The sequence below is a fragment of the Coturnix japonica genome, chromosome 3 (assembly GCF_001577835.2).
Source record: "Coturnix japonica isolate 7356 chromosome 3, Coturnix japonica 2.1, whole genome shotgun sequence".
Lineage (NCBI taxonomy): Eukaryota > Metazoa > Chordata > Aves > Galliformes > Phasianidae > Coturnix > Coturnix japonica.
Genome location: NC_029518.1, coordinates 100354150 through 100368059, shown reverse-complemented (window position 1 = coordinate 100368059; position 13910 = coordinate 100354150).

The window sequence follows — 13910 nt, the reverse complement described above, 5'->3', positions numbered from 1 at the left end:
GCCTGCTCACAGTCTGCTTGTATTTCTCTCTTGTCTCCTTCCTTTTTCTTCAGATCAGTAGCACTTTGAGCAGGCCTTCCTTTCGTGACTTCAGTACAATGGGTTTATTGTTTAATGTCATTAATGTGTGGTGTAGCACCAATTGCAACTGAGTTGTGTATCAAAGCTGACCCTTTGTCAGCTTTGGCTAAAGTACAACTTTGCAGATTCATCTAACATCTTTCCGAGTCCATGTCAGCCTGTCCTCACAATCTCTTTGTCAACTGGACCGTCTCCACTTTCTGTCTTATTGTTGGATCCTTACTATGCTTATGTAAAAACATACCCACTTTAAAATGGAAATAATAAATATCTACTATCTATTACATAATAATATATCTTGGTATGGTGAATACAATAGCTTTGAAATCCCCACTGCTATTTAAATTGTCAGGAACTCATTACTGCAGCACCTGATACTATGATATGTATCATAGGCAAGCCGTTACTCATAGGTATAAAACATAGCATCAGATCACAGTGGCAATTATTCTTTTAGAAGTAGAAACTCTTTTAGAAATCTGGAACATCTGACTCCTGTTGAAGGTCTGAACTACCTCTGCCATTCACCTGCAGGCAAAGAAACACCAGATGGGGCTGAACACATTGGAACAGGTTCCAGAGCTGTCCACCCATGGTGTGAGGCTGCTCACTCTGTGTGTCCTGCCAAGAAGCAGATAGCATAAAATAAAATAAAGTATAAAATAAAATAACACAGAACACCAAAACTAGAGAGGAGTCGTAACATTTAGAGATGAGCTACATGCCTGAAAAACAAAATTCAAAACCTCATAAAAAGGACTTTTTTGTTCATATTTTTAGAATATCTCTCTCTGTTCTTCCTGTCCTCAAAATCACTCAGCCTCTCTTTGAAGGTCGCTGTGGTCCACATAATACTGCTGAGAGCATGGATTCCACTGACCATTAATCATCCAAGAAAAAAACCTGTCTCAGAGTGCAAAACTTGCCATGACTTGATTGCATTGACGACCTCATCAGCCTTGTGCTGTAGATTTCTCTCCTGTTACCCAAAATCACTCTTTGCTATGCATACTCTTATCACGCCTCTGCTTATAAGCAGACCAAATGCCTTAGCTTTAACAAACCCAATTAGCAATTTGGACTATTTTGGGAAAGATTTCCGTAATTAAAAAACAAAACAAAACAAAACGTACTCCTTTCTTTCTCTGGTACAGAAAGCCTTCTCACCCCTCTGATGATACTGAACAGTGATGATAACACTCCCTGGGCTATGGTTTGTAAGAGCAGCAATTGTTGAAAATCAGTTTTCTGACATCCTTTCCAAATTGATACCGACACAATAATTACCAAAGCCCTAAAATGCGAGACAAGGTAAGGAAGCCAGCATTATTTAAAACACTTCTCTAGCGTTTAAACTTCAGTATTTCCTACCTTCACGCTTCACGGTCTGGCCGTCACTGTCACTTCCAACAGATCACACAGTGTTTGGGAGCAAAGTCAGAAATTTTCTGTGAATATTTTTTTTCATAGAATTTGGGGATTGAGCTGAGATTTCTATTGGCATCTCTATAATGACTGCTCCTAGAAGACTATTTTCTGTCTGTAGGGAACACGTGAAGTTCTCAAAGGATGAAACAAGTCATTTTGTGATACCCTCCCCTACGGACAGCAGCCAATGGGCAAAAGAAACAACTCAGAAACCACCAGAAGTACATTTCAGCTGTTTTGACATAGGTAAAAACTCCATCTGAGACACCCAGGTAGGTCTTTTCGTGACCTCTTGCCAGACTTCAGCAAATCCTCTCTCATTTCTGATACACTCCCAGATCCCTTGGAAACACCAGGAAGTCTTTGGAGGCATAAGGCAGCTGAGATTTGGCATCTGGTTGACATGTGATGTGAGTAGATGTCTTATGCAGGGACATACAGACACCTGAACAGACCTAGGAGTACAGAGGTAATTCCCCAACACAACTGTATCGATGAATGTCCTACTGTGGTCATGAGAATGAGGGAATTGATTCCCACCTCTGATACTGAACTTGGAGGAAAGCATCCAAACCAGCTGGGATACAGGCACTTTTTGAATCAGTCACATCACTTTAGGGTAAGTGAAGATTTTGCTATGGACACAATGCTGCTGCTTCATAGAAACATAGAATGGCTCAGGTTGGAAAAAACCTTAAAGATCCTCGAGTCCAACCCCAACCCAACCATCCTACCCTAACTAACAGCCCTCCGCTCAATCATGGCCCTGAGCTCCACATCCAAAGGGTTGTTAAACACATCAGGGATGGGGACTCAACCACCTCCCTTACTTGGGATGGATACATAGCCAAGGTGTCACCTACACAAATACAGCAACATTTCAGGCTCCTCTGCCAGCCAAAACACTTACTGAGATGTACTGCTTCAAAAATGGGATGTTTTCCTCATACAGAATTGTGTTCTTTGTTTCTTAGTGCCAGCATTAATAAATGCAGAGGAAAATGGTTACAAATCACTTGGTTTGGATGTACCAGATCACACTGCTGTCTTCACAAATAAGGTTTGCAAATGAGAAATTCCTTCAATGAGATTGCTCAGCACAGCTTTCCAGTGATGACTAAACACCCTGATCTCCAAATGACCCCAAAACCCAGGCTTTCCTTCTGCACATTCCATATAAACAGGAATTTCTAATTAAGAAAGGCACTTGCCTTGTGTATATAATAGAATTGACTTGAGTTAGTAAGAAATAGCCTCCTACTATCTTAAAAATTCAGATTCTTCTCAAGTGGGTCTTTAAATCTTTGCACCAGGAATTGATCATCCTCTTTTTGACATCAATGGCCAATACTGAGGTTATTGAGTGCAGCAATTTTAGAGCCACCTCCTTTGTTTTCCGTCATGTTTTACAATTAGCTGTAGTTTTAGCAGAAATATCAGCCAGGAAGAAGCCCTCTTGTCATTTTAGATTCATCGGCTGCAGAAGCTACCAAGAAAGGTCAAAAACAAAAGCAAACATATGTCTTCGTATTTACATTTAAAACAAGCAACCCAAGCAGCAGAGAGCTCTCTGCATTTGTTAAGCACAAACAAAACACCCTCTAAACTGAAGCGCGGAGGTGACTGATAAATCAAGTGACAATGTTTTATGGTAAGCATTTACAAAAAGAAGAATTCAGGACAAACACTTCAATTTGTCCCCCAGGAATGTGCTTACCCATGATTCCACCTGGAAAATGGATCCTCATCAAGAAAAAGAAGAAATCTAACAGTGTACCTTCACTTCTTTATTTCTATTGCTTATTTATTTGCCCTTCTTTCCATTTGTTCCATCTTTTGTTCTTCTGGAAACAAAATTTCTTTCCACTTTCTCATCTTTTTTGTTCCTTAGCACAGATTATCCCCGTGGCACAACACGCAGAGCTGCACTGAGGATAAGCCACAGAAATTTGGTTATTTAGAAATTGAACTACGCCACTTTTGTGTTTGCGTGGAATGCTGTGGATATTTTTATGGTCTGGTATCAAACTTGCTGCCTTTTAGTAGTGAACCAAATTCTGTGTAAGACTCTTTTTGTAGTTGCAAGGCCCATTTCCTGCACCAAATGTACCAGAACTGTTAAATGACTGTGTGTGGTGTGAAAATTAAGGTAGCCTCAGGCATCCAGCCACAGTTTGGGATAAAACTATGATGCACCTGATCTGCCATCTCAGAAGTTATTTTCCCCTGAACCACCCATTTTAAAAAGAGTTCAAATCACTGATATTTCATTACCAAATTCAAGTTTCAGTCCAGTGTATTTTTCAGAGGCTTAATCAGTTCTGGCTCTGAGATCCTTGCTCTTCTTGTCCCACGGCAGCTCACACTACAGACATCCCCACACACTACATTTCAGTGTTCTGTGCACTCTGTGACAGTCAGCAAACCCACAAGATTTCCCTTCCCTTTCATGATTTTTTTTTCAGGCTTTCTCCTCATTAGGAAGAATTTCATAGTACTTGCCCTGGAACTCTTCACCAGTGAGTAGAGCATTGACTGGATGATCTTGTAGGTCTTTTCCAACCTTGGTGACTGTGATTCTGTGAGTGTTTTGGTTATGCTCTCCCACATTTTGAAGAGTAAGTAGCAAGTTACAAGCTCTTCTGTCCTGCTCCCACTGCTGTGTTGGTTTCTCTGCTGGAGAACCACATCCCTGCAATACAGGAACTTTGCTGCAAACCCTCCTGCAGTTCTCAGCAGTCACTCCAAGAAGACTGCTTAAATGCAGCCCTGCTTGAGAAGGAATTTGGATGACTCAACCTCTAGCAGTCATATTGTGCTTCCAAGCTAAATTATGCAATGCTATGATTTAATAACGCAATACTTTATTTTAGTGATATTGATCAGTCCATATTGTGCCAGTTGATTCCTGCTCCAGAGAATGAACCCTGGCAGCATTTAATTCCAGTACAGATGGAGCTTTTCTGCTCCAAAAAATGGACTTTTTATGCCAGAAGTCTGCCATTCCTTCTCCTTGCCTTCTGTGATTATTCACAATGTCACACATATGTATATATATGTAATTTATATATGTCTACATCAACAAGCCTTTTGCAGAGCAAGAAAAACAAAGAACAAGAAGAGAATACCACACTATAATGATTTTCCTGAATATTTAACAAAAAAATCTTCAAAATTGTACCATATGTCTAAGGTTGCAGTTCTAATTGCACCAAAGTCAGGTAATTTGTAACAGACCGTGACATATCCAACACGCATATTGAAAAATAAACATTGACTTTGTCTCCAAGTTATGACAATTTGGCTTTATGTTCCTTTCTGATGTTGCATAAAACGTTCTTCTATGCTCCCCTTTGCTTTTATTAAAATCAGTGCGAAAATCTCATCAGCTATACTGTGATGAGTGGAGGAGAGGTAGATCAGCACTTATACAGCCTCCATGATGCTCAAAGCAGCAGCAAGCTCTTTCAGATATGTCAGAAAATACATACATCCCAGCGACCACTTAAGTCTTTTCCTTTATAATTAAGATCTGGATCACTGAAGTACTTAATATATAGAATAACCTTTGTCTTTTACTTTTGTGCCTTTACCCCAGAGGAGCAATGACTGTGATTCATAAGGTTCATTATGTGCTACATTTGGCACCTTGTCAACTGCACTACCTTCTAAAGAGCCAGGATTAAGTGTAATGGGATGGAAAATTTCCATTTGTCCCATTTTGGGGTCAGTCTGGATGGATCCCATGTATTTGTTTGAAACAGAAGGGCAGAGTGTGGACCTCAAAATCACATCTCCTTTGGAAATCTATAAGGGGAAGACCACAAACACAAAGGAAAACAAAACAAAGTAAAGTATTTGCAGTGACTTAAAAGGCAGTTCGTTTCTTTTGTTTTCTTTCCTTTTTCTTATTAGCTGTCTTTTCCAAACCATTACTAAAAGCATAATTTAGTTAGAGGTTGCCTTCTTTTTTAATGGAATTTATGTGGGTTAAAAAGTAAAAGTTGCCGGGAACTGGGTGCTACAGATGAAAGCCATTCACCTTCTCACAATGTAATCAGTGTCTGGCATTATAACTTGGGCTGATTTAAGAAGATTTTACAAACTGGTTATGCAAATCCCACAACAACCAAAGCTTTTTGTTCTAATCCTATATTACTGTCCCCTCCAAGTGTTACCATAATCAATGTACTATCTATCTTCATCCCCACCCTGACAAACCCCTTTCCCCATACTCTGTGTCTTTCCTACTGTGTAAGGCAGTCAGATGAGTGCAGCTACAACATCACAGAGCTCTACCGACAGTGCACTCTCTTAAGTCTTAATCGTCATTGGGTAAAGTGCTCATGTTCAAACTGCATGCTAGAAGTTTTCTTGACTACTACTGGACATAAAAATAAATAGTAATAATTCCCATTCTTCAAGTTTATTACAGTCAGTTTTCACAGAATGGCTCAGGGTGGGAGGGAGCTCTTCAGGTCATCTGGTCCAATCCATGACCTACTCAAGCAAGATCACCCAGAGCAGGTTGCCCAGAACCATGTCCAGATGGCTTTGGAAGACCTCCAGGGGAGATCTCCTACAGGATCATTGGAAGAAGCCATCATAGGTCCCAGATCATCCCTGGCACTGTGGTAAGTTAGAATCACTCAGGTTGGAAAAGATCATCGAGTCCATCCCCAACCCAACCATCCTACCCTAACTAACAGCCCTCCGCTCAATCCCGGCCCTGAGCACCACATCCAAAGGGTTATTAAACACATCAGGGATGGGGACTCAACCACCTCCCTGGAAGTTGTCACTGCTCACGCTTAGGCAGCTTCAGACTGAAATTCCATGAGATGCCCACATCTGCATCTGTGAGATCTAGTCTGGTTATGACCTCCAGAAGGAGTTTAAGAACCGTCACCGTTGGCTTTGTCACCCACCAGTCCTCAACATGGCATTAGGATACAATGAAACTCAAGGTCCATTCTCCCAGACAAGAAGTTCTGGGCCGGGTTAATTCAGCCAGCATGTCACAGCTGCCTGAGCTTACAGTGCACACAGAGGTGCTCCTTAGATGCTGCAGTGGCGGAACATCTCCCCTCAGTCTGGGGATTTTGTTAAAATTCATCTTGGATCCTTTCTGGAAATTGGAACTACTAAGCATGAAAAATGGGATCTGAGTGCTTGTTGGTTATTTTCCTTTTAAGTTTCTACAGTTCTCCAGGCAGAAGTGAGGTTACCCTGCAGAAACCACCAGACCTGCTCTTGGAAAAATATTAATCCCTTATTTTCTCCCACACTGTGGGACATTTTCTGCCTCCCCATTTCTAAAATAATGAGTGGCCTCGGGACTGACTGTAATTCCTTCCACATTCTATGTTCTATTCTATTCATCTGGACTAATCTGTATGCATTTTGATTTTCCAGCTAATTACTTTGCTCTGTTTGTATCATTGCTTTTATTGTTGCCAGTTTTAAGAGGCTTTTCCTGCCTAATTTCTTGATGTTTTGTTTTCCTGAAGTACGGAGTTACAGAAGGCAGCAGACTTTGTGCTCCCACTCATAATGCCCAATTTCTGAAAATATTGTTCTTTCTCATTGCTACTCCTAGAGAAAAAAATCATTTTAAAGCTATATTTCTCTCAGGTTGGATGTAAGGGGGAAGTTCTTTACTGTGAGAGTGGTGAGGTGCTGGAACAGCTGCCCAGAGAGGCTGTGGATGCCCCGTCCATCCCTGGAGGTGTTCAAGGCCAGGTTGGATGGGGCCCTGGGCAGCCTGGGCTGGTATCAATGTGGAGGTTGGTGGCCCTGCCCTGCCCTGTGTGGGGGGGGATTGGTCCCTTCCAACCCAAAGCATTCTGTGAATTTATGATTCTGTGATGCAATGCCCTGTAGCAAAAATAGGTTTCCCACAAACAATCCCCACAAGCAGGGCCGTGCATGATGCCCATGTCATTTCACATGTTGAACACAGAACACAAAGGACTTGATCCCATGAGAAATCCAGGTCCCCAGATGTGACACGCAGCATGCCATGGGACAACAGCCGTGTGCCTGCACCAGGCAGAGCCCTGTCACCTCTCAGATCACATCAGTGCTCACTGACCCTTGGTCTCACTTGCTGATGCTGCTTGCAGAAAAGCAGTGGATCTTTCTTGCCCAAGTGCTGTGCAAGGAAAACACTCCATGAACAAAAGTGACCGTTTGATTTGTCCTTCTGCTCTTCTGACACTACAGACTGATTGGAACAAAATGAAGAGATTGAAATGAGGAAAAGTTTTCCGAGACAACTCCAGTTCAGATTCCACTCCTTCTCTGCAGGCTGCAGTTTGTAGCCCTCCAAAGCGACAGAGAACCATCCTTATGTCCTTCAGCATCATGTTGCAGCTCATTAGCTGAAGGTGAGGAGCAGGACCAGGCCAGTGTGACAGCCAGCAATCTGCACGCCTGCCTGAGCTGTATTCCCATAAAGGCACTTGGGATTAAACTAAAGACATAAGGAACGAGTAATCCATTCCATCCATGCACAGTTTATTCCAACTCTTAATCAAGATTGTTAGGCACTGGGGTAAGCTCCCCAGGGAGGTGGCTGAGTCCCCATCCCTGATGTGTTTAACAACCCTTTGGATGTGGTGCTCAGGGCCGTGATTGAGCGGAGGGCTGTTAGTTAGGGTAGGATGGTTGGGTTGGGGTTGGACTTGATGACCTTGGAGGTCTTTTCCAACCTAAATGATTCAGAGCTTACAATATGTCATCCCATCTTGTGTTGAGGATGGATTTGCATGCTCCCAGCTGATTCTCCTCTGACACGTCCATCAGTCACTGGCTGCTCGCTCCAGTGACTTTGGGATGAAGGAGGAACTCCCACACTCTGCTGTTCATTAGGATTTATTAAAGTTAGCAGCCAGCTATTACTTCATCTGCTCATGTGAATTGCTGTCTCCCTGCTCCAGAGTGAGGATCAGTTCATTCTTGCATGTGAAGGTTGGCCATCGCCAGATGTGGCCACAGTCTGCTCCATGAGCAGTGACAATACACAGTCCCAAAAGGCATTTGAGAGCCTACCTTGGGCTTTATCAGTTTAAAATAAACAACACCATTTTTTTGTTGTTTCTGGTTTTGGAAGCCTTCAAGACTGAAATCCTAATGAACTTTGCTCCATTAGATATGCACAGCAGCTTTCTATTTCTGAAACATTTTGGTTTTCTTTCACTGGCACAGGTTGCCCAAGGAGGCTGTGGATGCCCCATCCCTGCAGGCATTCAAGGCCAGGCTGGATGTGGCTCTGGGCAGCCTGGGCTGCTGGTTGGTGACCCTGCACACAGCAGGGGGTTGGAGCTGGATGAGCACTGTGGGCCTTTGTAACACAGGCCGTTCTATCATTCTGTGATTCTATGATTCTTTCAGCATTTATCCAGCCACGTATCTCAGCAAAAAGAAAAAGCTACTTGCTTGTATAAACTGATCTGCAATATTTCAGCAAAACATACAAGCTATGCTGCAATGAAGAAAAAAGCAGGTTGACAGCATTTCCAGAATGAGACTATAATGTAATAAAAGCATTATCGTGGCTTGTGTCTGCAAAGAGAATAAGAAAATTAATGAAACATCACGACAAATTAGGACTGGGAGAATTCACAAGAGGAGGGAAAAATGAAGGTAGAGCTCAAGAAGAACAAAGCAAAGCCTTTCTGAAAGGCCGTGTTTAACCCCAGGAATGTATGGCTGCTCTTCTCAGCTCTGTGGACCCTTTGTGAAGGGACTCCCCACACCGAATGAAGGGTTTGTCAGCTGCCCACTAAACACTTTTTCTCTAAAATGCTTAGCTAAATTTAAATGCCCACTGTGTTTCCAGATGGTTGGACTGGATGATCTCGTAGGTCCTTCCCAACCTTGTGATTCAATGATTCTATGAATACCTGAATGCATTCCTTTCACTGAAAGTAGCAGTAATAAACATGGCAAGATGAGGATATATTCTCAGCAGGGCTTTGGGAGCACCTGATGTATGTCTCTATATGCCTACCTACACAGAAACAAACCTACTACTTTATGATGTCTCTTTCTATTCAGCCGTTCTGGTAAAAACCATTTTCTTGCTGCTGTTTTCAGTGAGATACAGCTTTTCTCCAAGTAGCAATGCAGGTTGATTTCTTGCTTCTGTTCCTTCAGGTCTCGAGGCAAAAACCGTGGGAGCAACAAACTGGTTATGGCACAAAAGGGAGTAAGGTTTGCAGTGCTCTGAATTCAGTAGGCTGCACCTTCATGCCATGATCCTCTCCAGTATTCACCCCAGCAGCATTCCTGGAAGGCTGTTACTGTGTACCCAGTTCCATTCTTAGACTCAGATCTCAGTCTGATAGAACTGTTGATTCCAATATTTTATATGGAGATTCAAATCCCTATTTAATTGAGCTAGCAGCAACCCTCGTGGTTTTAACATCCACACAATTCATGTGTATCAAAACTGCTTTTCTTTATTCAATCCATATTTACATTCTTCTTTTATTTTCAGCTTCCACTACAGGAAAGCTTACCATAAGCACTAAGCTCATCCCTAATCTCAGATCTCCATGGAGAGTGCATCTGTCAGGGTTCTCCCCCTGGTTTTGCAGCTCTCACACTCAATTTAAAAGCATTCTTTGCTCATAATTCTTCCTTTCTTTTCTTTTTTAACAAAAGTTATTGCTACTTTTTCAGTAAATCAGAGTAAAGAATGCGAATTAAAAAGAAAACAAATACATGTTCTTTAGTTGTGTCCTTAAAGAAAGCCACAGAAATAACTCCTGACTCACTCAGATCTATTTGTAGGCCATTTAGAAGCATGACCTCCAGAGAAAGACAAAACACTTCCTTCCATGTCTTGAAATACTTGTCAGTGGACCTAAGCACGCATGGATGGAATCCAAGCTTAGCAGCCCAGGTAGCCGTGGGCCCAGGAGGTGCAGGAGGAGCACCCTCCCATGGACATTAAACAGTGTGTTGGAGCACGTTGTCAGGCAGCAGCTCTCTGTGGAAGGTTGTGTTGTGCCTTGTTGGGTACAGCCATTGAGATCTGCCATGCTCAGCCAGGGGGGATGAGTGTCCCTGCTGCTCTGTGATGGCAGCAAGGACAGCACACGGCCCTTCCTTTCCCCCAGGCCTTATGCTGGATGTTTTGGTTTTGTTTCACTTCTGTGCCATGAAAAACAAAATAAAACCCTGCAGGGGCCTCTGTATAAGAGCTTGGACAGCCCAGTTGCAGAGCAAAGGGCGGGAGGACCAACTCTAGGCAGTTTCTTAGCTTTCTCTCACAGCCATGCCTTTGAGTCATCACTGCCTGCACAGCACATCCCTACTGCATCCCACTCTCATGTCCCCTAAGAGAGCAGCAGATTCCAATCCATGCCCTCAGTAGTGTTCAGCTGGGCCATGACAGCCATGGAATCATAGAACCATAGAATGGCCTGGGTTGCAAAGGACCACAATGCTCATCCAGTTCCAACCCCCTGCTATGTGCCTCCTCACCTCAGCCTCTTATCACACCAAAATGGGCCTCACCCCCTTCCTGCAGCCGCTCCAGTCATAGCAGAGCTCTTGCCTACAGACCCATGGTTGGCACTGGAAGAGCACAAAAAGCTGCTTTAGTGTGAAAATACACGGCTTTCTAACCAAAACCCAGAGACAAAGCAACATGTAACAGCATCAGTCCATTCTCCTGCTTTATTTGAAATCACATTCAGACAACAAAGTGCAGAAAATAAAGTTGGCCCATGATGCCACAAAGTCTGGAAATAGAAACAGGAGGAAGAAACAAAAATAACTAATCTGCTGCTTCAATGCAGTGGCAGCAAAGTGTCCCCCGGTGCTAAGTGCAGTCAGTGTGTTTGGTTCTTCACTGCTTCATGCCACACCATTATATATTAACAACACATCAATTCATTAACACCACTAAAAAACTTACATAGAAAGTTATTTACAGGTTCACCCTATTAATTTTCTCTTGCAGCGTTGATTGCAGTCCCAGGATGTTGCACTGACACACAACGCATTTAAAACATTTTCAGACAATAACAACTGAATTTCATTCTGTGAACTACAGGACTGTGGCAGTTTATGAACTCTCCCACTGCTCTGAGGTTCATTAGTGATCAGACTCAAATCTTCCATGACTCTTTGAGCTCCAGTACACAGAATAATGCAGAAATGAATATTTTAGGATGCTCAGTATTCCTTAATTTTGTACCGCTCCATAGAGCTCTGAGTGTTGCTTGCAGCACCAACACGCTGCTACTGACGTTTCTACTCATGGTCCAGTACATTGTTGGGTTAAATGCATCTTTTTTAAATATAATGAAGCAGAACATGGAGGAAGCTGAAACCACTCAGCCACAGGACTAATGCAGCCTTCAGCCTTCCTCATCTTCATGCTGTTGATGGAGGGAAAAGCTGACTGCAAATGGTGCCTTCTCAGCCTGAGGGATAGCTCAAGGTCTGGATAGTAGAGTCAGAGCTGGCAAACAAAGCCTATGAATGGGCTGCTACATCTCACATCTCATGTGCCAGCATGCTCCCATGCAGCTGGACTGAAAAGACACTTTGCTTTCACTTCTTTCACAGCTTCAGAGAACATTCAGTCCCGTGGTTGCACTGGAGCTGCTCATGGTTCATCTCTTCCATAAGTAAGAGAGTCGAGCTTTTTGCCCAGCCCCTGCTTACTTGACTTGTTTCCTATGGACACCATCCCTCTGTCACCCCTCTTCTGAAAGAAGGGGATTCCAGCAAGACAGGTAATGCAAAACTTACAAGACAAACAAGAAGTATAAAAACATTTCTTATGGTAGAAACACTGGAAATAGACATAGACCACGGTCTTCTAAAGATACACGAGAAGGAATCTGATATCCTAAACACAAAAGAAAGCTAACTATTGTGTGCCTGTGATTTCTTGCTCTAGGCTATGCATAGGTCAGTATTAGGATTTAAAATGCAGTTACAATTCCATTGCCAACAGACTGAAACAGTCAATATAACATATACATGAGAAATTACACTTCATTGATGCTCCTAATAGGAAATTCTTTCCTATGAAGAGAATCATAGAATGGTTTTGTTTGGAAGGGACATTAAGGACCAATGAGTTCCAGACTCGTTCCCTGGGCAGTGATGTCCTCACCAGCTCAGGCTGCCCAGGGCCCCATCCAACATGGCCTCAAACACCCCCAGTGTTGGGGCATCCACAGCTTCTCTGCACACCCTGTGCCAGTGCCTGATAGGGGAGAATTTCTCCCTTATGTTTTCTTCAGTATTAGGAATCACTGCCTATTTAATGGACACACCTAAGCCTTGAGATGCCATTGGAGTTTCAGTATCACTAAAAGTCTGCTGACATCTTTGTAAATTCAGCTGTATTAGAAATACAGTTCCTAAGAATGAAATTCACACTCTACTAATAACTGCTTTTTCTAAAGGTAATTTCTTCACGTAATTTAATTACCTTATGTTTATTTGGTGTATTTTAATTTAATCATTTTCAGGTACCAAATTTACCATCACATTCTCAACATCTCAGTAGCAAACATATATGAAACATATTATTACAAGAAATTATCCGAGGCAGAAATTGCAGCTCTTTGTTTCGTCAAGAACTGCAAGTGCTACAAAATGTTGCCTTTCTAAAAACTCATCTAATAACTGAGAAAGCAAAGATATTCCTCTCAAAACTAAGTTTTACACTTGGCACCTACATATGCCACTGCATTGCACCAACTTTGTGTTCATTAAACACAGAGTTTCACTGCATACCAGGCCTCTTAAAGTGTGTTTCAGTGTGCACAGTCTAGTCAATGGCATGACATTGGTATGTTCCTCATGAACAAAGGCAGACTATAAGGTAAGACAGTGTCAATCTTTACATTAGGAAATTTTTGAGAAAATCAGATCTTGGCACTAAAAGGAAGAAGTATCTCAACACTACAAAGAAGTATTTCCAGTTGTAAGTCCTGGTACTGGTTGGGTTAATCTGGTAAATCACATACCAGCTTTTCCCCTTCAGACCCCTTTCCAGGCCTGAATGCTCCCCTCCTTCAGAAAGTCTCCTTGCAGCTTTTCCAGCTTTAGCTTCCACATTTGATTTCTCATTCTATCACCTTCAGAGACTGCGAATAATTCCCTTTCTTCATTTACATTATTATTGCCTTAAAGCTATTTATAGACCGTTATAATTTACTTTCAGACCTTTCCTTTTCTAGGCTACTTAACTTAACCTGTCCTCCTCTTAGCTTCTGCTGCTTGTGCACAATTACATCTTCTTATCACAGAATCACAGCACGGCCTGTGTTGCAAAGGCCCACAGTGCTCATCCATCCCAACCCCCTGCTGTGTGCAGGGTCACCAACCAGCAGCCCAGGCTGCCCAGAGCCACATCCAGCCTG